General features: G+C 35.6%; 1 long non-coding RNA gene across 4 annotated transcripts in view; it reads right to left on the bottom strand.

Moving 5' to 3' along the window:
* The window catches only part of LOC123606727, a 157,860-nt gene that overhangs the window by 72,377 nt on the left and 59,922 nt on the right, over window positions 1-25,561 (bottom strand). The window contains exon 3 of one of the 4 annotated variants that reach the window (XR_006716463.1): window positions 23,719-24,338. The exons of the other annotated variants lie outside the window; for them this stretch is intronic. This is a non-coding gene — a long non-coding RNA (uncharacterized LOC123606727). Of the gene's footprint in view, window positions 1-23,718; window positions 24,339-25,561 lie in introns of those variants that run through there. 4 annotated transcript variants of the gene reach the window in all.

Genomic DNA, 25,561 nt, shown 5'->3' with positions numbered 1-25,561 from the left:
AAAGAGAGAGAATGGAGGAGGGGCAAAAAGAGAGGGGGACAAGGGATCTGAAGTGGGATCTGTGCTGACAGCAGAGAGCCACATGCAGGGCTTGAACTCACGAACCATGAGATCATGACCTGGGCCCAAAGTCGGCAGTTAGCCGACTGAGTCACTCAGGCACCCCTGAAAATTAATTTTTTTTTAATGAAGTATAGCTGACATACAACATCACATTACTTTCAGGTGTATAACCTAGTGATTCAACAACTCAATTATGCTATGCTTAGAACTATAGGTACCATCAGTCACCACACAACTATTACAATACCAATGACTATATTCCCTATCCTATATCTTTCATCACATGACTTATTCATTCCATAACTGGAAGCCTGTATGTCCTATTCCCCTTTACCTCTTTTTGCCCATCTCCATCCCCCTCCTCTCTAGCAACCACCAATTTGTTCTCTGTATTTATGGGTATGTTTCTGATTTTTGTTTGTTCATTTGTTTTGTATTTTAAATTCTACATAAAAGTGAAATTATATGGTATGTGTCTTTCTCTGATTTATTTCACTTAGCATAATACCCTCCAATTCTATCCACATTGTTGCAAATGTTAATATCTCATCCTTCTTTATGGTGAGGAATATTTCAGTGTGTGTGTGTGTGTGTGTGTGTGCATGTATGTGTTTATACACACGTGTATACCACATCTTCTTTATCCATTCATCTATCAATGGACACTTAGGTTGCTTCCATATCTTGACTATTGTATTATAATGCTGCAATAAACATAGGAGTGCATATATCTTTTCAAATTAGTGTTTTTATTTTCTTTGGGTAAATACGCAGTAGTGGAATAACTAAAACATGTTTTATTTTTGTATTTTAAGAAACTTCTATACTGTTTCCATAGTGGTTACATTAATTTGCATTCCCACCAACAATCCATGAGGGTTCCCTTTCCTCTACATCCTCACCAAAACGTGTTACATCTTACCTTTTGGATACCAGCCAATCTGACTAGTGTAAGAGCCCACTGTGGTTTTAATTTGCATTTCTCAGATAACTAGTGATGTTGAGCATCTTTTCATGTGTCTATTGGTCATCTGTATGTCTTGTTTGGAAAAATGATTATTCAGGTCTTCTGCCCAGTTTTAGATTAGATTATTTGGGCTTTTTTGGTGTTGAGTTGTATAAGGTCTTTATATATTTTGCCTATTAATTCCTTAACAGATATATCATTTGCAAATATCTTCTCCGATGCAATAATTTGGCTTTTTGTTTTGTTGATAGTTTCCTTCACTGTGCAAAAACTTTTTTTTATTTTTCTGTAGTTCCAATACTTTATTATTGCTTTTGTTTCCTATCTCTGACAGAACATATCTAAAAAAATGTTGCAAAGGCCAATGTCAAATATATCACTTCCTATATTTTCTCCTGAAATATTTTATACCTTCAGGTATCACATTTAACTTTGATCCATTTTGGGTTTATTTTTGTGTATGGTGTTAGAAAGTGATTCAGTTTCATTCTTTTGCAGGTAGAGGTCCAGACTATCTTTTCCCCATTACCTCCTTTGTCATATATTAACTGACCATATAATGTGGGTTTAATTCTGGGCTATCTATTGTGTTCCATTGATCAATGTGTCTATTTTTCTGCCAGTACCATACTGTTTGGATTACTATAGCTTTGTAGTATATCATGAAATCTGGGATTGCGATATTTATCAGCATTGTTCCTCTTTCTCAAGATTGCTTTGGCTGCTGAGGGGCTTTGCGGTTTCATGCAAATTACAGGATTATTTGTTCTAGTTCTGTGAAAAAATGCTATTGATATTTTGGAAGACATTGCACTGAATCTGTAGATTGCTTTGAGTAGTATGGACATTATAATAATATTAATTCTTCCAATCCGTAAGCATGGAATATTTTTCCATTTACCATGTCATCATCAATTTTTTTCATCAGTATTTTCTACTTTTCAGAGTAAAAAGTCTTTTACCTCATTGGTTAAGTCTTTTCCTTTGTATTTTATTCCTTTTGGTGCAACTGTAAATAGAATTGTTTTCTTAATTTATCATTCTCTACTACTTCATTATTAGCATATACAAACAGATTTCTGTATATTAGTTTTGTAACCTGCAATCTTACTGAATTCATTTATTATTTCTAATAGTTTCTGGTATCTCTTCTTATAAGGGCACTTAACCCATCAAAAAGGCCCCATATTCATAACCTGATCTAATTATTTCCCAAAGGTCACTTTTCTACCATAACACTTGGGCTTAGGGCTTTACCATATGAATCTGAGAGGGACACAAACATTCAATCCATAGTAAGTACTATATATACAGTTTCCAGGTTAAAAACATCACTTATTTGGGTGACTGGGTGGCTCAGTCGGTTAGCATCCGACTTTCACCCAGGTCATGATCTCACAGTTCATGGGTTCGAACCCTGCATCAGGCTCTGTACTGATGGCTCAGAGTCTGCAGCCTTCTTCAGATTCTGTGTTTCCCTCACTCTCTGCCCCTCCCCCACTCACCCTCTGTCTCTCTCTCTCTCCTTCAAAAATAAACATTGGATGCTCGGAAGATAGCAGTGTAGGAGGACACTGGGCTCATCTTGTCCTGCTGATTGCTTATATTCCACCCACATCAGCTTAAATGACCCAGAAAACCACCAGAAGACTAGGAGAATGAACTCTCCGGAGCCAAGTCTAGACAAGAGGCCCACAGAAGAGGGTAGGAAAGGCAGAGAGGCAGCACATGCTACACAGACTAGCGGGAGGGAGCTAGGGCAGTGCAGGGGCAGCCCGCCAGGCAAGGCATAGCCCCCGAAGTCTGGCTTGCAAAAGCAGAGGTGCTGGACTCCATGAGTTCTGACAGCCAGCAGGACTTAACATCTGGAATGTTAAAAGTCAACAGCTCTGCTCTCAGATTGCTGGGAGAGTGAGAGGACACCAGGAGGGAGAATTATTGAGCCCCAGAAGGACAGAGCTCAGCAGGGGAACAAAGGCACTGGCAAGCACCATTTCCCTCTCCCATCCCCCAGCCAAAATTCCAAAAGGAGCCAATTCCCATCACCAAACATGCTTGCACCACACAAACACCCAATGCTATGCTTCTGTGGATCCATCCCTCCAACTTGCCTGCCTCCCTCCAGGTGCTGCAGGCCACCCCCCACCCGGTGCTGCAGGGGACCACCAATGGCAAAGCTAGCTAAGTCTGCCCCTCCCACCCCTGTGCAGCTTGCGGATCCACCCCAGCTAATACGCCCTTGGCCAGATCGCATAGAAGCAGCACCACAAGCCTAGCAGTGTGCAAGCAGCCCAGACAGGGCGACACCACTCCACAGAGAGTCCTGCCCCTGGGAGAGTGGAAGATAAGGTACACACCAGACTGACTGTGGTCCCAGTGGTGGGCTAGGGGCAGACATCAGATCTGACTGTAGCTCGCCCACCAACACAAGTTTATCTGGACAGCACAAGGGCCATGCCTTGCAGTTTGGAGCCACCACAGGGACTACCCAAAATGACGAAACGGAAGAACTCTCCTCAAAAGCAACTCCAGGAAGCAGCGACAGCTAAAGAATTGATTTAAAATGATTTAAGCAATATAAAGGAACAAGAATTTAGAGTAATAGTCATAAAATTAATCACTGGGCTTGAAAAAAAGCATAGAAGACAGCAGAGAATCTATTGCTACAGAGATTAAGGGACTAAAAAATAGTTATGAGGAGCTAAAAAATACTATAAATGAGGTGCAAAATAAAATGGAGGCAGCTATAGCACAGATTGAAGGGGCAGAGGAGAGAATAGGTGAATTAGAAGATAAAATTATGGAAAAAGAGGAAACTGAGAAAAAGAGACATAAAAAAATCCAACGGTATAAGGGGAAATTAGAGAACTAAGTGATGAAATCAAATGGAACAATATCCTTATCATAGGAATTCCAGAAGAAGAAGAGAAAGAGAAAGGGGCTGAAGGTGTACTTGAACAAATCATAGCTGAGAACTTCCCTGATCTGGGGAAGGAAAAAGGCACTGAAATCCAAGAGGCACAGAGAACTCCTTTCAGACGTAACTTGAATCAATCTTCTGCACAACATTTCATAGTGAAATTGGCAAAATACAAGGATAAAGAGAAAATTCTGAAAGCAGCTAGGGATAAACATGCTCCAACATATAAAGGGAGACCAACAAGACTAGTGACGGATCTATCTACTGACACTTGGCAGCACAGAAAGGGAATGGCAGGAAATCTTCAATGTGATAAACAGAAAAAATATGCAGCCGTGAATCCTTTATCCAGCAAGTCTGTCATTTAGAATAGAAGGAGAGATAAAGGTCTTCCCAAACAAACAAAAACTGAAGGAATTCATCACCACTAAACCAGCCCTACAAGAGATCCTAAGGGGGATCCTGTGAGACAAAGTACCAGAGACATCACTACAAGCATGAAACGTACAGACATCAAAGTGACTCTAAACCCATGTCTTTCTATAATAACATTGAATGCAAATGGACTAAATGTTCCAACCAAAAGACACAGGGTATCAGAATGGATAAAAAAACAAGACCCATCTATTTGCTGTCTACAAGAGACTCATTTTAGACCTCAGGACACCTTCAGATTGAAAGTGAGGGGATGGAGAACTATCTATCATGCTACTGGAACTCAAAAGAAAGCTAGAGTACCCATACTTATATCAGACAAACTAGACTTTAAATTAAAGGCTGTAACAAGAGATGAAGAAGGGCATTATATAATCATTACAGGGTCTATCCATCAGGAAGAGCTAACAATTATAAATGTGTATGTGCCGAATATGGGAGCCCGCAAATATATAAAACAATTACAAACATAAGCAACCTTATTGATAAGAATGTGGTAATTGCAGGGGACTTTAACAATCCACTTACAGAAATGGATAGATCATCTAGACACATGGTCAATAAAGAAACAAGGGCCCTGAATGACACATTGGATCAGATGGACTTGACAGATATATTTAGAACTCTGCATCCCAAAGCAACAGAATATACTTTCTTCTCGGGTGCACATGGAACATTCTCCAAGATAGATCATATACTGGGTCACAAAACAGCCCTTCATAAGTATACAAGAATTGAAACTATACCATGCATACTTTCAGACCACAATGCCATGAAGCTTGAAATCAACCAAAGAAAAAGTCTGGAAAACCTCCAAAAGCATGGAGGTTAAAGAACACCCTACTAAAGAATGAGTGGGTCAACAGGCAACTAGAGAAGAAATTAAAAAATATATGGAAACAAATGAAAATGAAAACACAACAATCCAAATGCTTTGGGACGCAGCGAAGGCAGTCCTGAGAGGAAAATACATTGCAATCCAGGCCTATCTCAAGAAACAAGAAAAATCCCAAATACAAAATCTAACAGCACACCTAAAGGAAATAAAAGCAGAACAGCAAAGGCAGTCTAAACCCAGCAGAAGAAGAGAAATAATAAAGATCAGAGCAGAAATAAACAATATAGAATCTAAAAAAACTATAGAGCAGATCAACGAAACCAAGAGTTGGTTTTTTGAAAAAATAAACAAAATTGACAAACCTCTAGCCAGGCTTCTCAAAAAGAAAAGGGAGATGACCCAAATAGATAAAATCATGAATGAAAATGGAATGATTACAACCAATCCCTCAGAGATACAAACAATGATCAGGGAATACTGTAAAAAATTATATGCCAACAAATTGGACAACCTGGAAGAAATGGACAAATTCCTAAACACCCACACTCTTCCAAAACTCAATCAGGAGGAAATAGAAAGCTTAACAGACCCATAACCAGTGAAGAAATTGAATCGGTTATCAAAAATCTCCCAACAAATAAGAGTCCAGGACCAGATGGCTTCCCAGGGGAGTTCTACCAGACGTTTAAAGCAGAGATAATACCTATCCTTCTCAAGCTATTCCAAGAAATAGAAAGGGAAGGAAAACTTCCAGACTCATTCTATGAAGCCAGTATTACTTTGATTCCTAAACCAGACAGAGACCCAGTAAAAAAAGAGAACTACCGGCCAATATCCCTGATGAATATGGATGCAAAAATTCTCAATAAGATACTAGCAAATCGAATTCAACAGCATATAAAAAGAATTATTCACCATGATCAAGTGGGATTCATTCATGGGCTGAAGGGCTGGTTCAACATTCACAAATCAATCAATGTGAACATCATATTAATAAAAGAAAAGATAAGAACCATATGATCCTGTCAATCAATGCAGAAAAAGCATTTGACAAAATTCAGCATCCTTTCTTAGCAAAACTCTGGAGTATGTCGGGATAGAAGGAATATACTTAAACATCATAAAAGCCATTTATGAAAAGCCCACAGCTAACATCATCCTCAATGGGAAAAAACTGAGAGCTTTCCCCCTGACATCAGGAACACGACAGATGTCCACTCTCACCGCTGTTTTTTAACACAGTGTTGGAAGTTCTAGCATCAGCAATCATAAAACAAAAGGAAATCAAAGGCATCAAATTTGGCAAAGATAAAGTCAAGTTTTCACTTTCTGCAGATGAGAGGTACTATACATGGAAAACCCAATAGACTCCACCAAAAGTCTGCTAGAACTGGTAGATGAATTCAGCAAAGTCACAGGATACAAAATTAATGTCTAGAAATCAGTTGCATTCTTATACACTAATAATGAAGCAACAGAAAGACAAATAAAGAAACCGATCCCATTAACAATTGCACCAAGAAGCATAAAATACCTAGGAATAAACCTAACCAAAGATGTAAAAGATCTGTATGCTGAAAACTATAGAAAGCTTATGAAGGAAATTGAAGAAGATATAAAGAAATGGAAAAACATTCCGTGCTCATGGATTGGAAGAATAAATATTGTTAAAATGTCAATACTACCCAAAGATATCTACACATTCAATGCAATCCCAATCAAAATTGCACCAGCATTCTTCTCAAAGCTAGAACAAGAAATCCTAAAATTTATATGGCACCACAAAAGACCCCCGAATAGCCAAAGTAATTTTGAAGAAAATGACGAAAGCGGGAGGCATCACAATTGCAGACTTTAGCCTCTACTACAAAGCTGTAATCATCAAGACAGCATGGTATTGGCACAAAAACAGACACATAGACCAATGGAATAGAATAGAGACTCCAGAATTGGACCCACAAAAGTATGGCCAACTAATCTTTGACAACACAGGAAAGAATATCCAATGGAAAAAAGACAGTCTCTTTAACAAATGGTGCTGGGAGAACTGGACAGCAACATGCAGAAGAATGAAACTGGACCGCTTTCTTACACCATTCACAAAAATAAACTCAAAATGGATAAAGGACCTGAATATGAGACAGGAAACCATCAAACCCTAGAGGAGAAAGCAGGAAAAAATCTCTTTCACCTCAGCAGCAGCAATTTCTTACTTGACACATCTCCAAAGGCAAGGGAATTAAAAGGAAAAATGAACTATTGGGACCTCATGAAGATAAAAACCTTCTGCACTGCAAAGGAAACAATCAACAAAACTAAAAGGCAACCGATGGGATGGGAAAAGATATTTGCAAATGACATATCAGACAAAGGGCTAGTATCTAAAATCTATAAAGAACTCACCAAACTCCACACCTGAAAAACAAATAATCCAGTGAAGAAATGGGCAGAAAACATGAAGAGACACTTCTCTAAAGAAGACATCCAGATGGCCAAAAGGCACATGAAAAGATGCTCAACGTCGCTCCTCATCAGGGAGGAGGATTTGACAATAATTTTTGTCAATTTTGACAAAATTTGTCAAATTTGACAATAATTTGACAATAAATTTCATATTAAAATTTGATTCATACGAATCAAAACCACACTCAGATATCACCTCACACCAGCCAGAGTGGCTAAAATGAATAAATCAGGAGACTATAGGTGCTGGTGAGGATGTGGAGAAAAGGGAACCCTCTGGCACTGTTGGTGGGAATGCAAACTGGTGCAGCCACTCTGGAAAACAGTGTGAAGGTTCCTCAAAAAATTAAAAATAGACCTACCCTATGACCCAGCAATAGCACTGCTAGGAATTTATCCAAGGGATACAGGAGTGCTGATGCACAGGGGCACTGGTACCCCAACGTTTATAGGAGCACTTTCAACAATAGCCAAATTATGGAAAGAGCCTAAATGTCCATCAATTGATGAATGGATAAAGAAGTTATGATTTATATACAATGGAATATTACTTGGCAATGAGAAAGAATGAAATATGGCCTTTTGTAGCAACGTGGATGGAACTGGAGAATGTTATGCTAAGTGAAATAAGTCATACCAGGAAAGACAGATACCATATGTTTTCACTCTTATGTGGATCCTGAGAAAGTTAACAGAAGACCATGTGGAGGAGAAGGAAAAAAAATGAAAAAAAAGGTTACAGAGGGAGGGAACCAAAACATAAGAGACTCTTAAAAACTGAGAAAAAACTGAGGGTTGATGGCTGGTGGGTGGGAGGGGACAGTGGATGATGGGTATTGAGGAGGGCACCTGTTGGGATGAGCACTGGGTGTTGTATGGAAACCAATTTGACAATAAATTTCATATTAAAAAAAATAAAAAACAAAAAAAACCAAAAATAAACGTTAAAAATTTTTAAAAACATCACTTATCATCAAAGAAATGCAAATCAACATCACAAGATATCACCTCAAATCTGTCAGAATGGCTAGAATCAAAAACACATGAAACAAGTGTTGGCAAGGATATGGAAAAATGAACCCTTGTGCACTGTTAATGGGAATGTTAATTATAGCAGTCACTATGGAAACAGTATGGAGGTTCCTCAAAAAACTAAAAATAGAAATACCCTGTGATCCAACAATTCAACTAGTGGGTATTTACTCAAAACAAACAACAACATTAATTTGAAAAGATATGTGCACTTTTATGTTTGTCGCAACATTATCTATAATAGCAAAGATATGAAAGCAACACAAGTGTCCAACAATAGATGAATGGATAAAGATATCGTATGTATATATACATACATATACCTACAATGGAATATTACTTGTCCGTAAAAAAAGAATGAGACTTCGTCATTTGCAACAATATGCATGGACCTAGAGGGTATAATAATAAGTGAAATAAGTCAGACAGAGAAACAGAAACACCAGATGATTTCACTCATGTGGAATCTTAAAAACAAAACAAATGAACAAACAAAGAAAAAAAGAGACAAAAAAGACTCTTAAATACATAGAACAAACTGGTGGTTGCTGTGTGGGAAGGTAGGTGTGGAGGTAGGTGAAATATGTGAACGGGATTAAGAGTCCACTTATCATCATGAGCACTGAAAAATGTACAGAAGTGCTGAATCATAATGCTATACATCTTAAACTAATATAATACTAAATGCTAATTATACTTCAAGGAAAATTAAAATAAAGAAAACTCTAAAAATAAAGAGAGCTTGAAAAGTGTACTTTACCCTGTGTATATATGCAAACACAGTATTTAAAAATAAAGAGACAATCCTATGTATCAGTCTACTGTACCTCACTGGAGTCACAGTATTTATTAGATACTCTTCTTATTATTAAACAAAACCTGTACATATATAAAAGAACTCAAATGTTTTATTAAAATATGTAATTTTGAAGATGTATTTGAGGATACTTTAATAGCAAATAAAAATTTAGAGGAAAATAAAATATTTAAAGGGGAGGAAATAAAATATTTTATAAGTACAAATATATACATGATGACACTATGAAGACAAGGAAGACTGGGGGAAAAATCGTCACACTGGAGTAATTAAGTCACCAGGTTTAACCAGATAAAAACCCCTGTTGAATAGCTGCCCAAACAGTTTATTTATCTGTTCATCAGATCCAGTTTTTCCCAAACAATCGGATAGCAAACAAAAGAGGTCTAAAGAGGAGTGGAAAAAATATCACTGATAGCTGAGGACTCTGTTTCTAGTTAACAATTTTGAAAATTTAAATCACCAACTTGCCCATTCACCTTTTTTCCCCTAACAAAACACTTTCTGGTTACAAAATTAATAAACCTACATTATCACTCATCCTCAATAAATCTCTATTTCTAGATCACTTTATATCTAAGAAGGATGTGCTTGCTCATCAAGGCACATCTTGAAGAGCCTTGTCATAAGTAGTAAGAGAGGCAATGAATCAAGTGCAAAGAGAACAGGCATTTCAATCATATGGAGCTAGATACAAATTCTACCTCAGCCACTTACTAAACTGGAGATCTTGGGTAAATATATAATCTTTCTTTATTATGATAGAATACTCACAATGATTATTACTCCATTGTATTTTCTAACACCACAGAAATACAAAGGATCATGAGAGACTGCTATAGACAATTAAATGCCAACAAATTGGATAACCTAGAAGAAATTAATAAATTCCTAGAACCATACAACCTACAAAGACTGAACCAGGAAGAAACAAAAAATCTGAACAGGCCAATAATGAATATGGAGATTAAATCAATAATGAAAGACATCTCCACAAACTAAAGTGCAGTAGCAGATGGTTTCATTGGTGATTTTACTAAACATTTAACAAAGAATAATATGAATCTTTCCCAAACTCCTCTAAAAACCAAGAAGGAGAGAACACTTCTAAACTTAGTTTACAGGCTAACATTACCCTGATACCAAAGCCAAGCGGAACACTACAAAAAAAAAAAAAAATAGTAATAAGAAAGAAAGAAAGAGAAAAAGAAATATTGCAAACCAATATCCCTCATGAACACAAATGTAAAAATTCTCCACAAAATACCAGCAAACCAAATTCAAAGCACATTAAAAAGATCATACACCATGATCAAGTGGGATCTATTCCTGGGATGCAAGATGTTTCAACATATGCAATCAACCAATGTGATATACCACATTAACAAAATAAAAAATAATGATCTTATGATCATCTCAATAGATGCAGAAAAAGCATTTGACAAAATTGAACAACATTTCATGATAAAGAATTCCCAACAGTTTAAGTAAAGGCCATATATATGACAAGCCTACAGCTAATATAATACTCAATGCTAAAAAGCTGAGAGCTTTTCCAAGATCAGAAACAAGACAAGGGTGCCCACTCTAACTACTTCTATTTAGTCTAGTACTAGAAGTCCTAGCCAGGGCAATTAGAGAAGAAACAGAAATAAAGAGCATTCAAATCAGAAGACAGGGAGTAAAATTGTCTCTGCTCGCAAATGACATGCATACACACACACACAAACACACACACTAATTTATTTAAATTTATTCATGGGATTCATGAGATCAAGCCCTGCATCAGGCTCCATGCTGACAACCAAGGGCCTGTTTGGGATTCTCTCTCTCTCTCTCTCTCTCTCTCTCTCTGCCTTCCCCCAACTCATGCTCTGTAAATAAACAAACTTTAAAAAATAAATAAATACACACATACACCTCCCTAAAGACTCTACCAAAAAATGTTAAAACTAGTAAATGAATTCATTAAACTTGCAGAATAATCAACATAAAGAATCAGTTGTATTTTTGTACAAAATAATAAACTATCCAAAAAATAAAACAATCCCATTGATAATAGCACCAAAAACAATAAAAATACTTAGGAATAAATTAAACCAAGGAGGTGAAAGATCTTTATAATGTTTTATCAACAAAACACTGATTAAAGAAGTTGAAAAGGACACAAATAATTGAAATACATCCTGTGTTCACGCACTGGAAGAATTAATATTGTCAAAATGTCCATACTATCCAAAGTGATCTACACGTTTAATGAAAAATGCCTATCAAAATTCCACCGGTATTTTTTTCACAAAAGTAAAAAATATAATACTAAAATGCATTTGGAGCCACAAAAGACCTCAAATAGCCAAAGCAATCTTGAGAAAGAAGAATAAAGCTGGGGCATCACACTTCCTCATTTCAAATTATACTACAAAGCTATGTTACCAGCATAAAAACAAATATATAGACTAACAGAACAGAATTGAGAGCCCAGAAATAAACACACACATTATACAGTCAATCTTTGACAGAGGTGTCAAAAGTACATAATGGGAAAAGGATAATCTCTTAAATAAATAATGTTAGGAAAACTGGATATCCACATGCAAAAAGAATGTAACTGAATCCCTACCTCATACCATATATAAAAACTCAAAATGGATTAGACTTACTGTAAGATCTGAAACTATTCCCTGTAAAGCATAGGAAAAAAGATCTTTGACGTTGGTCTTTGCAATGATTTATTGGCTATGACAACAAAAAATATAGGCAAAAAGACATAAATAAACACATGGGGTTACATCAAACAAAACCTTCTACACAGCAAAGGAAACAACAAAATGAAAAGAGAATCTACAGAATGGGGGGAAATACTGGCAAATCATATATCTGATAAGGGGTTAATAACCAAACTACATAAAGAACTCATAAACCTCAACAGCAAACAAATAATCTGATTTTTTAATGTACAAAGAACCTAATAGACATTTTCCTGAAGAAGACATACAAATGGTCAACAGGCATTTGAGGCATCAATGTTACTAATCATCAAAAAAATTCAAAACAAAACCACAGTGAGAAATCACCTCACACTTGTTAGGATGGCTATTTATCAAAAAAACAAGTGTTGGTGAGGATATGGGGAGAAAGGAACTCTTGTGTACTGTTTTGTTAGTGGGAATATAAACTGGTGCAGCCATTATATAAAACAATATAGTGGGTTCTCAAAAAATTAAAAATAGAACTATCATATGATCCAGCAATCCTATTTCTGGATATTCAAGGGACATAAAATCACTATCACAAAGAGATATCTACACTCCCACACTCACTGCAGCATTATTCATAGTAACAAAGATGTGCAAACAGCCTAAATGTCCACTGATAGATCAATGAATAAATAAAATGCAATATATATATGACGTATATAAAATATATGGCTGTATAAAATACACATATAGGGGCGCCTGGGTGGCTTGTTCGGTTGGGCGTCCGACTTCGGCTCAGGTCGTGATCTCACGGTCTGTGAGTTCAAGCCCCGCGTCGGGCTCTGTGCTGACAGCTCGGAGCCTGGGGCCTGTTTCGGATTCTGTGTCTCCCTCTCTCTCTGCCCCTCCCCTGTTCATGCTCTGTCTCTCTCTGTCTCAAAAATAAATAAACGTTAAAAAAAAAAATTAAAAAAAAATACACATATATACATATATTTACAATGGAATATTACTTAGCCATAAAAAAGAAAATCTTGATACTTGTGACAACATGGATGGATCTTCAGGGCATTATGATAAGTGAAATAAGTCAGATAGAGAAAGACAAATACTATATGATCTCATATGTGGAATCTTAAAAAAAAAAAAAATGAGATACAGAGAATAGACTGGTAGTTGCCAGAGCCAGTAGCAGGTGGGAGTTGGGTAAAATGAGTAAATAGGGTAAAAAGGTACAAACATCCAGGTATAAAATAAATAATTCATGAGATGTTACATACAGCATGGTTAGTAATACTGTACAGCATATTCAAAAGTTACTAAGAGAATGAATCTTGAAAGTTTTCATCACAAGAAAAAAATCTTAAGTATGTGTGGTGATGGGTGTTAACTAGACTTATCATGATCATTTTATAATATATACAAATATTTAATAATTACGTTGTACACCTCTAACTGATACATTGTTATATATCAATTATATCTGAAAAAAAAAGAGAAGCAAATCCTGTCATTTGTGACTACATGGATGAAAGTACAGAACATTATGCTAAGTGAAATAAACCAGACAGAGAAAAACAAATACTACATATGATCTCACTTATATGTGGAATCTTAAAAAAAAAAAAAATCAACTCATAGTAACAGAATAGAATAATGGGGTTGGAGGATGGGAAGAAAACGGACACAGGATACAAATTCCCTTTCCATTTCCCCCACCACTCTCTGTTGTAAACATCTCATTTTAGACATTGTGTCCTCTGGGATACCTGTCTGGTCTACATGTCTGAGTTCAGTCACTCTCTTCTCTGCTTGTACTTTGTTATACTTCTCCTTCTTAACCAATTACAAGTACTTATTTATGCAACTACTTATTTATTTCTGCATATCTCCACTAGAATGTAAACTCTATGTCTTGTTCAGCCTACTAGGCACTTAATGAATATTTGTTGATAAATAAAAAAAATTATTTCACACTTAAGGATGTCTCTTTGAAACCCTCAAAATATAGACTTTCTACCTATGCACTTAGTTTTTGCAACCTTCTCTCTCCTTTACTCTTTTGTGTAACTAGGCTATCTAATTTCCTGTTTATTATTTCGCTGAATTGTCTTACTTTTTCCAATATGTCGTTTCAAAACATACTATGCTTTTTAAATCTTAACATTGACTATTAGGAGGCCAGGAAAAATTATGATAATCAATAACTTGATGATTTTCAGGGCGGTGGAACAATCACCTAGATTGTGAGTAGCAGTCCAACTCCTGTTGTTCATGACTAAAATAGCCTATCTGACCCAGCTTCAAAAGACAGAAAATCAATCCCATGGAATTATTTTGGTGGTCAGTTCTAAAATAGATCCGTTGTTTGGACAAAGAACTGTTTGGCAATCAGTAGTCTGACAGATTTAAAATTTTAATAAAGTAACTGAAATGTTCCAGAAATACAGAACATAAAATGAAAGTCAGTCCTCATGTAACAGACTCAGGAAGATTAAGCCAGAGTAAACAAAACTAAGTAGACTAACGGCAAAAGTAGACTTCAGGACTTAATGACATTTGATTCCGTTTTCTTCCCATGCCAATGTTATAGCAATAGTTAACATTAGTTCTTGTAGTGATGCAGTCTTTCCAATCTATCAAATCCATCATCTGCTCCTTTCATGTTTCTATTAACAGGTTTATATCAACACAAATTCCTCCGTGGCAGGAAACATACTTAATTTTGTCCTTCAGTCCCTAGCCATATAGGCACATAATAAACTCTCAGATAATGAAAGAATAAGACAACTCCATCAGTCAATCTCTCTTTTATCTATCTATTCCCCCATCCAACCAGGTACAGGCAAGCCTTCTTATCACAGAAGAGACACAAAAAAAAATTTACTCAGAAATCTGTTCTTAAAAGAAAACTGATCTTCCAGATAATCCTATTCACTCCATTCTCCAGCACCTATCTCTTACAACCCATGTGAACCAGTGCCCTCAACACCAGAACCACTTGCCAAATCAAGGAGCTGTTTTCATTTTCATTCACATCGAAACAAACTGGCACTTTTCTGGGTCGTTATTCCCTCGATCAAAATTTAGTTTATAATATACTAAAATTCATGTTAGATAGACAGATATTGCATTTGAGATTTAAGTTAGAAGGTTGTATACATGAAACTAATGTAACATTGTGTGTCAACTATACTCAAAACTATTTTTTTTTAATGTTTAAATGAGAGCCATGTGGGCATTTGTACAATTAGTTTTGTGTACCTACTTAAAATTCCCTATGTTAGTCTAGCAAATATTGGATGTTGTATTCAATCCTATTAAGTTCTTGGTCTTTTTGGATTTTGACATACTCACTATTATTCCCAGGTTTGTGTTATCTGCATATTTGATAGGCATGTCCTAAATGCCTTTATCAAAGTAACTGATGATAATGTTGAACAAAAATAAATTTATGTTTTATAAACTTTCAAGGATAGATGCTAGTCACCAAAAGAGAGGAGGAAGAATTCATCCATATCACTGATCTAAGAAGACAGTGATTTTAAAAAAGCTTGCCTTTTCTACAGAGATATACTTTTTAACTTTAGGTTGATTAAAACTTTATTAGTCTACATTTTATAATACAATTTTTCATTATTCAATGAATTCAACATTTTTTTCAATCATATCTTCAATAAAATATATCCCTCACATTTCCTTCAAAGATAGCACATGGCCATCCTGAAGAGCTGCCTGCAATCCTGAAGTTGAAGATTTCCACACCTTCTGAAACTGAGTGCTCAAAACTATTAAACTTCTTAGGGCAATCTCCCTGCGAAATCAGAGATTACCAGGAACAGGGCCCAATATGTACTAACCCAGAATATTATCAATACTGTTTTCATGATTTTTTCCCCTCTGAACAAATATTTATTACATCCTTATCGCATACTAAGCACTGTTGGAATGTAAAATGTATATAAATATTAAAAACATGTTCCCTATCTTCAAAGTTTTCTCAATGTACTTAGAAACACAGAAAGACATGTAGATATACAAATGTAATAAATAATGTACATACAAGTATTCACATGGTACAGAAAGTGTACAAGGTGAAAAATTATCAATTGCCTCAGAAAATATCAGAAAAGGATATATAGAAACAGCAACACTTTAATCAAGTTTGAAATAATAATAGCAATAATAATACTGCCAAGATAAATGAAATATACATGCTTATCTCACTTAATCCTCTTTTGAAAGTTTTTATTTATTTTAAGAGAGGGAGAGAGAGAGCATGAGCATGGGGAAGAGGGAGAGAGAGGAAGAGAATCCTAAGCAGGCTCCACGCCCATTGCAGAGCCTGACACAGGGCTCAATCTCACAATCATGAGCTCATGGCCTGAGCTGAAACCAAGAGTCGGATGCTTAACCACTTGTGCCATCCAGGCACTCCTCACTTAATCCTAACACTATGTATGGTAGGTACTCTTATTATCCAAGCTTTGCAAATTAAAATTTTAGTAACAGTACGAGCAATTAACATTAACCCGTTGCAAGTAAACAATGGAAATAAGATTTTAACCCAGGGTTTTCTGACTCCAGACTTGACATTCTTAAGTATTGTACCATCAGTATTTCATATGATACTTATATTCTAGGAGAGGGAAACTTAGGAAAGAAATCTAAAGAGAGAGCATTGGCGGGGGGGGCACCTGGGTGGCTCAGTCGGTTGAGCATCTGACTTCAGCTCAGGTCATGATCTCACAGTTGGTAAGTTTGGGCCCTGAGTCAGGCTCTGTGCTGAAAGCTCAGAACCTGGAGCCTACTTCAGATTCTGTGTTTCCCTCTCTCCCTCTCTCCCTACCCCTCCCCAGCTTGTGCTCTCTCTCTCTCTAACAAATAAAAACTTTGAAATTAAAAAAAAAATTAAATAAAAAATTAAAAAATAAAAAGAGAGAGAAACATTTAAGAAACTGCAAGAGGTTAGAAGCACCTGGGGGGCTAAGTTGGTTAAGCATCTGACTTTGGCCTAGGTCATGATCTTGCAGTTCGTGAGTTCGAGCGCCGCATCAGGCTCTCTTCTGATAGCTCAGAGCCTGAAGCCTGTTTCAGATTCTGTGCCTCCCTCTCTCTCTCTGCCCCTCCCCCACTCATGCTCTTCTCTCTCTCTCTCTCTCTCTGTCTCTCTCTCTCTCTCAAAAATAAATAAACATTAAAAAAAAGAAACTACAAGAGGTTAGAATAGCTATAATAATTTCTAGAGCAAAATGAGGAGAGCAATGAGAAATGAGACCACAGAACTGGACAGAAACTTCAACGTGATAGGGTTTTTTTGCATATAATACCTTCCCCCTTTAGACTGTAGCTGATAACAATTCACCAAAAGGGGCCAATTGATTAAAGGAGATAAGAACAAAGAACTAAAGATAATGCCAGATACATGGCTTGGCTCTGATTGGATGGTAGTATCCTTCACAGAACATGAAATATGAAAAGGGAAGCAGCTTTTGTTGTGAAAAGAAGAAAGACAATGTGCCCAGTTTTGATCATACTGAATTTTAGTGTCTGTGAGATATCCAGGGGCAGTGGTTAGGAGACAGAAAATATGCAGGTTAGAATTTAGGAGACACACTGAGTTCAGGCATGGGGCTTACTCTCCAGGTTCTAGATGTGACTCACCTGCGTACAGATTCGAACTATGCAAGTGGTTAAAACCATGCTTCCAAGAAGAATGTACAGCAAGAGAAGAAGAGCAAGAATAGGGATATGAAAAATATCACTATTTAGACAAAATTAGAACAGTAATTAAAAGTCCCCTTTTATGAGCTTCACAGTCTCTGTATACCTTCTCCTTACAATGTTATCATTGGCATGAATTTACAGTTGTTGACTTCTTATTTGAATAATGTCTTATCCTCAACGAGACAAGTCCCTGGTAGCAGAGCTTTTGCTAACCATTGTATTCAAGTACCAAATCATGATGTCAGCACATAGTAGGTGTTCAATATAGAATGAACAAACCAGGCAAAGAAACAGACAAAACTCATCATAAATGTGGAAAGAGAGGAAGGAGAGAGTGCTGTCAAGGGATTCCATGAATAGAGCATAAAATAAGAAAAGAAATTAATCTGTGAAAACTGTTTGGCATCCCCACAATAACACAAGAAGGAACACTGTAACAAGGGAGCCAAAGCTCTAAAAGGCACTAAACTAGATGAAAATGAAAAAGAACTAAATAAAATAAAAGTGAGAATTAAAACAAAACTAAAAATACAACACAAGTTCAATATTTCTATTGGGAGAAATAAATGGAAGAACAGACACTGCAAAAAACTGGAACTGAAATGTACAGGTAAACATGAGAAGTTTCATCAAAAATATAGAGGAAAAAGAAAACCACCACATCTATGCAAATAATAGGAATCAAAAAATGTACATCTAACCTAATAATTGCGACTATTTCTTAAAATAAGCAAAACAATTAAAAGCAAAGCAATATCAAAAATACAATTGATGAAACTTTTCTGAACCGAAAAAAAATAAATATATGCAAGCAGATGTGACTCACCACATCTAAGTAAAATCAAAAGTATTCTACATAAAAATACTCCTGGCAGGGGCACCTGTGTATGTCAGTCAGTTGAGTGTCCAACTCTCGATTTTCAGCTCAGGTCATGATCTCAGGATCATGGGATCAAGCCCTCTATCAGGCTCTGCTCTGAGCATGGAGCCCACTTGGGATTCTCTCTCTCTCTCCTTTTGTCCCTCTGCCCCTCTCCCCCACTCATGCTCTCTCTCTCTCTCTATAATACAATACAATACAAATACAATACAAATACTCCTGGCAAATTCCTGTATTGCTAAATAAAAAAACCCTCTAATAATCCAGAAATGTCCTTCAAGTGGAACTGAAAAAAAAATTTAAATAAAATGAACATAATGAAAAATACATAAATTAATGACGATAACTGTATCTAATCTCTACAATATCAACTAGATGTGTAGTGAGGGGAGGAGGAGAGTGTTTCAGATGGAACTTCAAAAAGTTTAATCAAATTCTGCATCTCACTCTCAGGAAATCTCACAAATCCCATTTCATTCTTGACTCTGATAACTTTAAAGAAACCCCCTCCCAAATAATTCCAAAAAGCAGAAACTACACAGTTTGATTATAATTCATGACAGCTTGGAACTTTTTTTTAACATTCAATGGAGAAAAATTATAACTTATAATTGAAGATACTCTAACACTCTCCTAAACAGCCATTAGTTCAAAGCAAAACTATAATGAGAAACTATTTTAAAAATAATAAGAATGAGGCCATCATATAGAAAACCTATGACTGATTTCCAGATCTGATTTCAGACATAAGTTTAAAGGTTTAAATGTCTTTTTTAATGTTAGTTATAATACTAAAAATTATAAACAACAATCAAGCAATAGTTATTATCCAAGTATTAAAAGTCATATTTTTTATATATTTTTAAATGGCATAGAAAACAGTTCCAGCATAACATTATATGAAAAATGTAGTATCCAAAACTAAGTATATTACTATATGTGGTTAAATGAAAGGTGATATGCAATAATAACTCCTCTGAAAATTTGGAGAGAAATAAGAATTAAAGGAATAGAATAATAATGGCATAAACACATGTAAGAAAAGCAAAATTTGAAGACCAAATATACTTTCTATGTGCCAAACAATCTTTTAAAAATAGTTTAGATCTGACTGATATATAATTTAAATGTGTTACCCTCAATACAATTTTCTAAATAAGCATACCAAAGTTTTAGTACTCAATGTGTTATCATTTTCTTTCCAATATGCTAAAATTAATCTATCATTATGACCAATCTTAGGAAAAATCATACATCTAATCTCTATGGAGTTGTAACATGGACAAATGATTTGATTTTCATGGACACTGCATATTCTCAAGACAAATTTTAAGAACAATAAGTAACAATGGGTAGGCCATATTAGGCCAAATCTCACTATAAGTATCTCTAAAAAAAATCTATGTATGAGACAAAAGTGAAAGTTAATAGTAATACATGAGTAAAAAGAGAAATTGGATTTTCTAATGAAATAGAATTCTGCAGTTCATATCACTTGTGGTAGAATTCTGTAGTTCATATCACTTGTGGTAATTATCTCACTTCAACCTAGTAGAAAGCCTTTGGCAGCCCATAAATTAGATATGAAAATTAGTGCTATCATATAAAGAATCCAGAATTCACAATAATGCAGGCTTTTAAAAAACACACCAAGCACTGAACACAAAGGTCAATGTCAGCTTTTATCCATATAAAGCTGAAAGCTAAATCAGTGTTATTAGAGATCTATGCCAATAGCATACTTTGTGCCTGACCAGGATTTTCAATGTTTATTTTTCTCTTCAATGGGTAACAGCATCATTATTGCTAAGTAAATAACGTATAGCAAGGCATACATAAAACAGAATATGATTACAGAGTACAGTATTGTGAAAGTTCATAATTTGTAACCCTTTTCAGGAGTATATGTAGATTTTAGTGACCACAGCAGACAAATGTTACTTCTGAACTATTTTCATGAAACTTCACAAAGACTCAGCCTATGAAGAAAAGTTTCAGAAGCATGAATTTCTTTTTACTGGAATTATGTCTTCTTTTCCAATTTTTAAAAGAAATGTCCTTAAAAGAACTCACAAGAAAAAGACCATCGCCTATCTATATATAGTAGGCAGATAAAATTCACTAATACTGATTTCTTCTCCCTTCTGAGTGTGACAGGCTGAATAACTGCCACACAAATAGCATATCTAACTGTGAATATGTGAAGTTATACAGTAAAGGGGAATTAAGGTTGCTAAGCAGCTGACCACAAAATGGAGATATTATTCTGGATTACCTGGTGGGCCCAATATAGTCACAAGGGTCCTTGTAAGTGATACAGAAAGGCAGGAAGGTCAGAGTTAGAGAAACATTTGAGGATGCTATGCTGCCAGCTTTAAAGATGGATTGGGAGCATGAGCCAAGGAATGCAAGGAGCTGAAAAGACAATGAAATAGATTAACTGCTATAGCCTACAGAGAGACTCAGTCCTACCATCATCTTGATTCTAGCTCAGTAAGACATGTGTCGGAATTCTGACCTCCAGAACTGTCAGATAGTAAATCTGTGTTGTTTGAGCCAGAGTTTATTGTAACTTTGTTACAGCAGCAATAGGAAGCAAAGTAAGGGCCACACTTAAGGAGAGAACTAATAAAAATCCTAAAGAAATTTACAGAAGTTTCCCTTCTTCTCAAACAGAAACTATGAAAAAAGAATGGGTGTTTCTTAGAGTTATGGCTATTTTGGAAAATTAATAAGTTTATAATTTTATATGAGAAATCAAGTAGTATAAAAACATTTTATTTTAATTATCAGTGTATGTATTGTCAAATCCAGGGCTTATCTAAGGTTAAACTTCACATACAGGGTCACATTTATAGATAAATGGATTTCAAGTAAAATTTTGAGGTACCTTAAATAAATTGTTGCTCTGTTTTAAAAATTTACTATTTTGTAGGTTTCTATATGAAAATGTTGTCTTTACTTTCCCTCTATATTTTTGTGCCTTCTCCCATGCCTTCTCTTGTGTCCTTGCTCCCAAATTTTCACCCCAAGACTCCATGCCCATATCTTCTGAGACTTTATTTACACCAATAAACTTCTCTCTTACAGTTTCGGACTTCCCCTTTTACTTCATACTTCCTGCTCATGTTTCCCTGATCCTGCATGCATCCCTTTGGCATCAAACATGGTTCTTAGTTTTGCTCAACCAATAAACAAACAAATTTTGACAGATTTAAAGAGAAAAAACTTATCAAAAATGTATGATCAGAGATAATACCAAGTGTTGGTGAAGATTTTGAACAACTGCAGCTCTCCTTGGAGGGGAGGTATTAGTTGGTAGAAATATTAATTGGTAAAATCACTTTGGCAAATTGTTTAGAAATATGTTTGTAGGCTATGAAGGAGAAACAACATCTAAAATCATGCGGAAAAGCTACTCCTATGAAGACACATCTGTCATTAGCCCTGGGTAGCAACAGGAGAAGCTGCAATACCACCACTAACAACTCAGCATTCTAGAAACTGTCCATGAAACAAGAGTCATTGCTGCTTCTGAGGCCTGCATGTAGCTACTGCCTGTAACACCATCTCACCAATGGTCCCAGAGACTGCCCCATAAGAGACTAGCACAGGAAGGAGTTTCAGAAGTCAAGTAATCAAAAAGCAACTAAATGTTCCATATTTCTCCTACCACATCTTAAATATATTCTGCAACAATCTCAGGGTAGCCATCTTTCTACCTCAAAAATTTATTCCTCATAATCTTATGTGTCTTTGCAGAATCAATATGTACCTATATACCAATGGCTCACAAATCTGTGCTTCTGACCTGCCTATCATAGGCAGAATATTGGGACTTCAAGCAAGTTTCAGTGTGGGTTCTTTTCAGATCAAGTATTGCTTTCTTTGAAAAAAAAACAACAAGGTCCCTGGCCCCACTCACAGATGGTCATTCCCACACAGGTATATACTGACCCTCTACAGAAGCAAAATATAAAGACTTTTCCTTCACAAGATGTCTTGGCCACTCATACAAATATCTAGAGGACATGAATTTCCTTTCAATTACAGAGATCACCTGCACTTCAGTTTTTGCTGGAGACCTGAGTCATGACTAACCTGCTATCTGACTATTTTCCAAAGACTGGCTGAGACAACTAGTATTAGAGAAAAACATTCTGAAGGGTAGACAAATATTTATTCTTCAAGATTCTTCAGACTTCATCTTTAAACTACCTATCCAAAGCAATGACATTCTGACTTCCTAAAGAATTGTGTTTTTCTTAACTTATTTATTTAAATTCAAGTTAGTTAACATACAGTGATAGTATTGGTTTCAGGAGTAGAACCCAGTGATTCATCCCTTATATATAACACCCCGTGCTCATCCCAGCAAGTCAAGTGCCTTTCTAAAGAATTGTTTTTAATTAGACAAGACTGATTTGATAATAATGACAACAACATAAGGAAATTTTTTGTTAAAATTAATAAATTTATTCCATGCCCTTATATAAAATTTCTCATGATAAATTTTTCTCAGAATGTCCAGGAGTAAAGGTTGTTTCTTGTGATAAAATTTATGCTTGTTACCACAACACAATGAAAACTATGCAACCCATTTATTCTAATTGCCCATTTTTGTACTCAGTTGCATTTAGTGTTCCTCACCAGTTGTGGTGTTTGTATCTCCTGCTCTACCTTAATTTCTTAGTTACTATTTTTTAATTTTATCACTTAATGAAAAACATTTACTGTACTATTATAATAAGCCAGCACCCCTCTAGCTGTTAAGATACAACAGGTAAGAAATAATAGACTAAAATCCCTGCAAATGCAGAATTTACATTTTAGTACGGTGAAAGACTGAAAATAAATATGTAAGATATATATAAGACGTGGGGGTGCTATGGAGAAAAATAAAAGCAGAAAAGGATGAATGAACATATAAGAGCTGAACAAATTTTACACACAGTAGTCAACTGAAAGGTAACAACAGAAAAAAGAACAGTATGTAGGAAAGGAGAGAGCAAAAACTAGAGTGGAGAAAAACATGAGGGCCAAATCACATGAGGTCTTCTACTCTGTGGTGGGAAACCAAGGGGGTTTTGTACAGAAAAATAATACAGTAAAACTTGAGTTTTAAAAGAACACCATATTGAAAACAATCAGTGGCACATGGAGACAGATCAATTAGATGGCCACTGCAAATCAACAGTGGCTTAGATAAAATACCAGGATATTATCAAGAGGACAGTTGAATAAAATAAAAAATAATGAATGTAAAATTTAAGGACAAGTGAGACTTGGAGAGAAGGGAAATATCAGAGAACCAGAATAGCATGAGATTTCTCTACAACACTGGATGTAAGAAGAAAATGGAGAATGACTTCAAAATTCTAGAAGAATTTTTTTAAAACTAAACCCAACCCAAAAGCAGAATAAAAGATACCTTTAATATGGTAGAACTGCCTTGCAACCCCTCTTGGAGAATGTGCTTTAGCAAAACAGGAGATCAAACCTAGAAAGTAGAAGACACGGGATTCAGGAAATGATGGGAGAATGGGAAAGAAGACGCATAGCTTCACAGCAGTGCAGCACAACAGGCCCAGAAAGCAACAAGGCCAGATTCAAGCAGGAGGAAGAAAATCTCTAAGGTCAGGTTTACAGGAAAAATACCAACTTGATAAATAGATACAATAAATGATATAACATATATGGAAAAATAAAAATACATATTTTTAAATTAGGCAAATAAAAATAAAGCAACTATTAGTGCAACTTTACTATAGTTCTTAACTCAACAAACAGTATTTACATTGTCATAATGACATAAACACGGATTACTGCTTCTACTCAAATGAGTGTAAGAACTGCATTAGGAGGACAGGGAAAGGGAGGTGGAAGTCCAAGGAAGTTAAACATACAAATAATAAAAAATTGTCACTGCATAACAACTAAAACGAAATCACCAAACAACAAAACAGTAAAAACATTATACAGAAAAAGATGGACATCACAGGAAGAAAGAGCTAAAAGCTGTTAACCGTGAAAACTGAAATTGGATGGAAGTAAAGGCATATACCGTTTTTCATTATAATCACTTTTGGTATTATTTGATTTTTAATAAAACAATGTGCATTCATTAATTAAATAAAATTAAGTTTTTAAATTAAAAATAGTAATATCATATAGTCCAAATGTTTCACTACGGGGTATTTACCCAAATAAAATGAAAACACGAATTTGAAAAGATATACACACCCCTAGGTTTATTTACAGTGACCAAGATACAGAAGCCACTCAAGTCTCCATCAATAGAAGAATGAAAAAAGAAGATGTAGTATAGATATTGTGATAATGTGGAAGGACCTGAAGGGTATTATACTAAGTGAACTAAGTCAGAGAAAGACAAATACCATATGATTTCACTGATACATGGAATCTAAAAAAAAACAAAACAAAGGAATAAACGAAAAAGCAGAAACAGACCTATGAATACAGAGAATAAAATGATGGTTGCCAGAGGGGAGGAGAGTAGGGGATGGGCAAATGGGTGAAGGAGAGTGGGCGATACAAGCTTCTAGTTATGCAGTAAGTCACCTGGGATAAAGTACAGCATAGGGAATATAGTCAATGGTATTGTAATCATTGCATAGTGATACATGGTAATTACACTTGAGGTGAGCATAGCATAACATATAGACTTGTAAAATCACTATGTCGTACACCTGAAACTAATAT

This window comes from Leopardus geoffroyi, chromosome A2 (genome assembly GCF_018350155.1).
Source record: "Leopardus geoffroyi isolate Oge1 chromosome A2, O.geoffroyi_Oge1_pat1.0, whole genome shotgun sequence".
In the NCBI taxonomy this organism is placed as follows: domain Eukaryota; kingdom Metazoa; phylum Chordata; class Mammalia; order Carnivora; family Felidae; genus Leopardus; species Leopardus geoffroyi.
The sequence above is the reverse complement of the archived record's forward strand: the minus strand, read 5'-3'. Positions and strand labels throughout refer to the sequence as shown.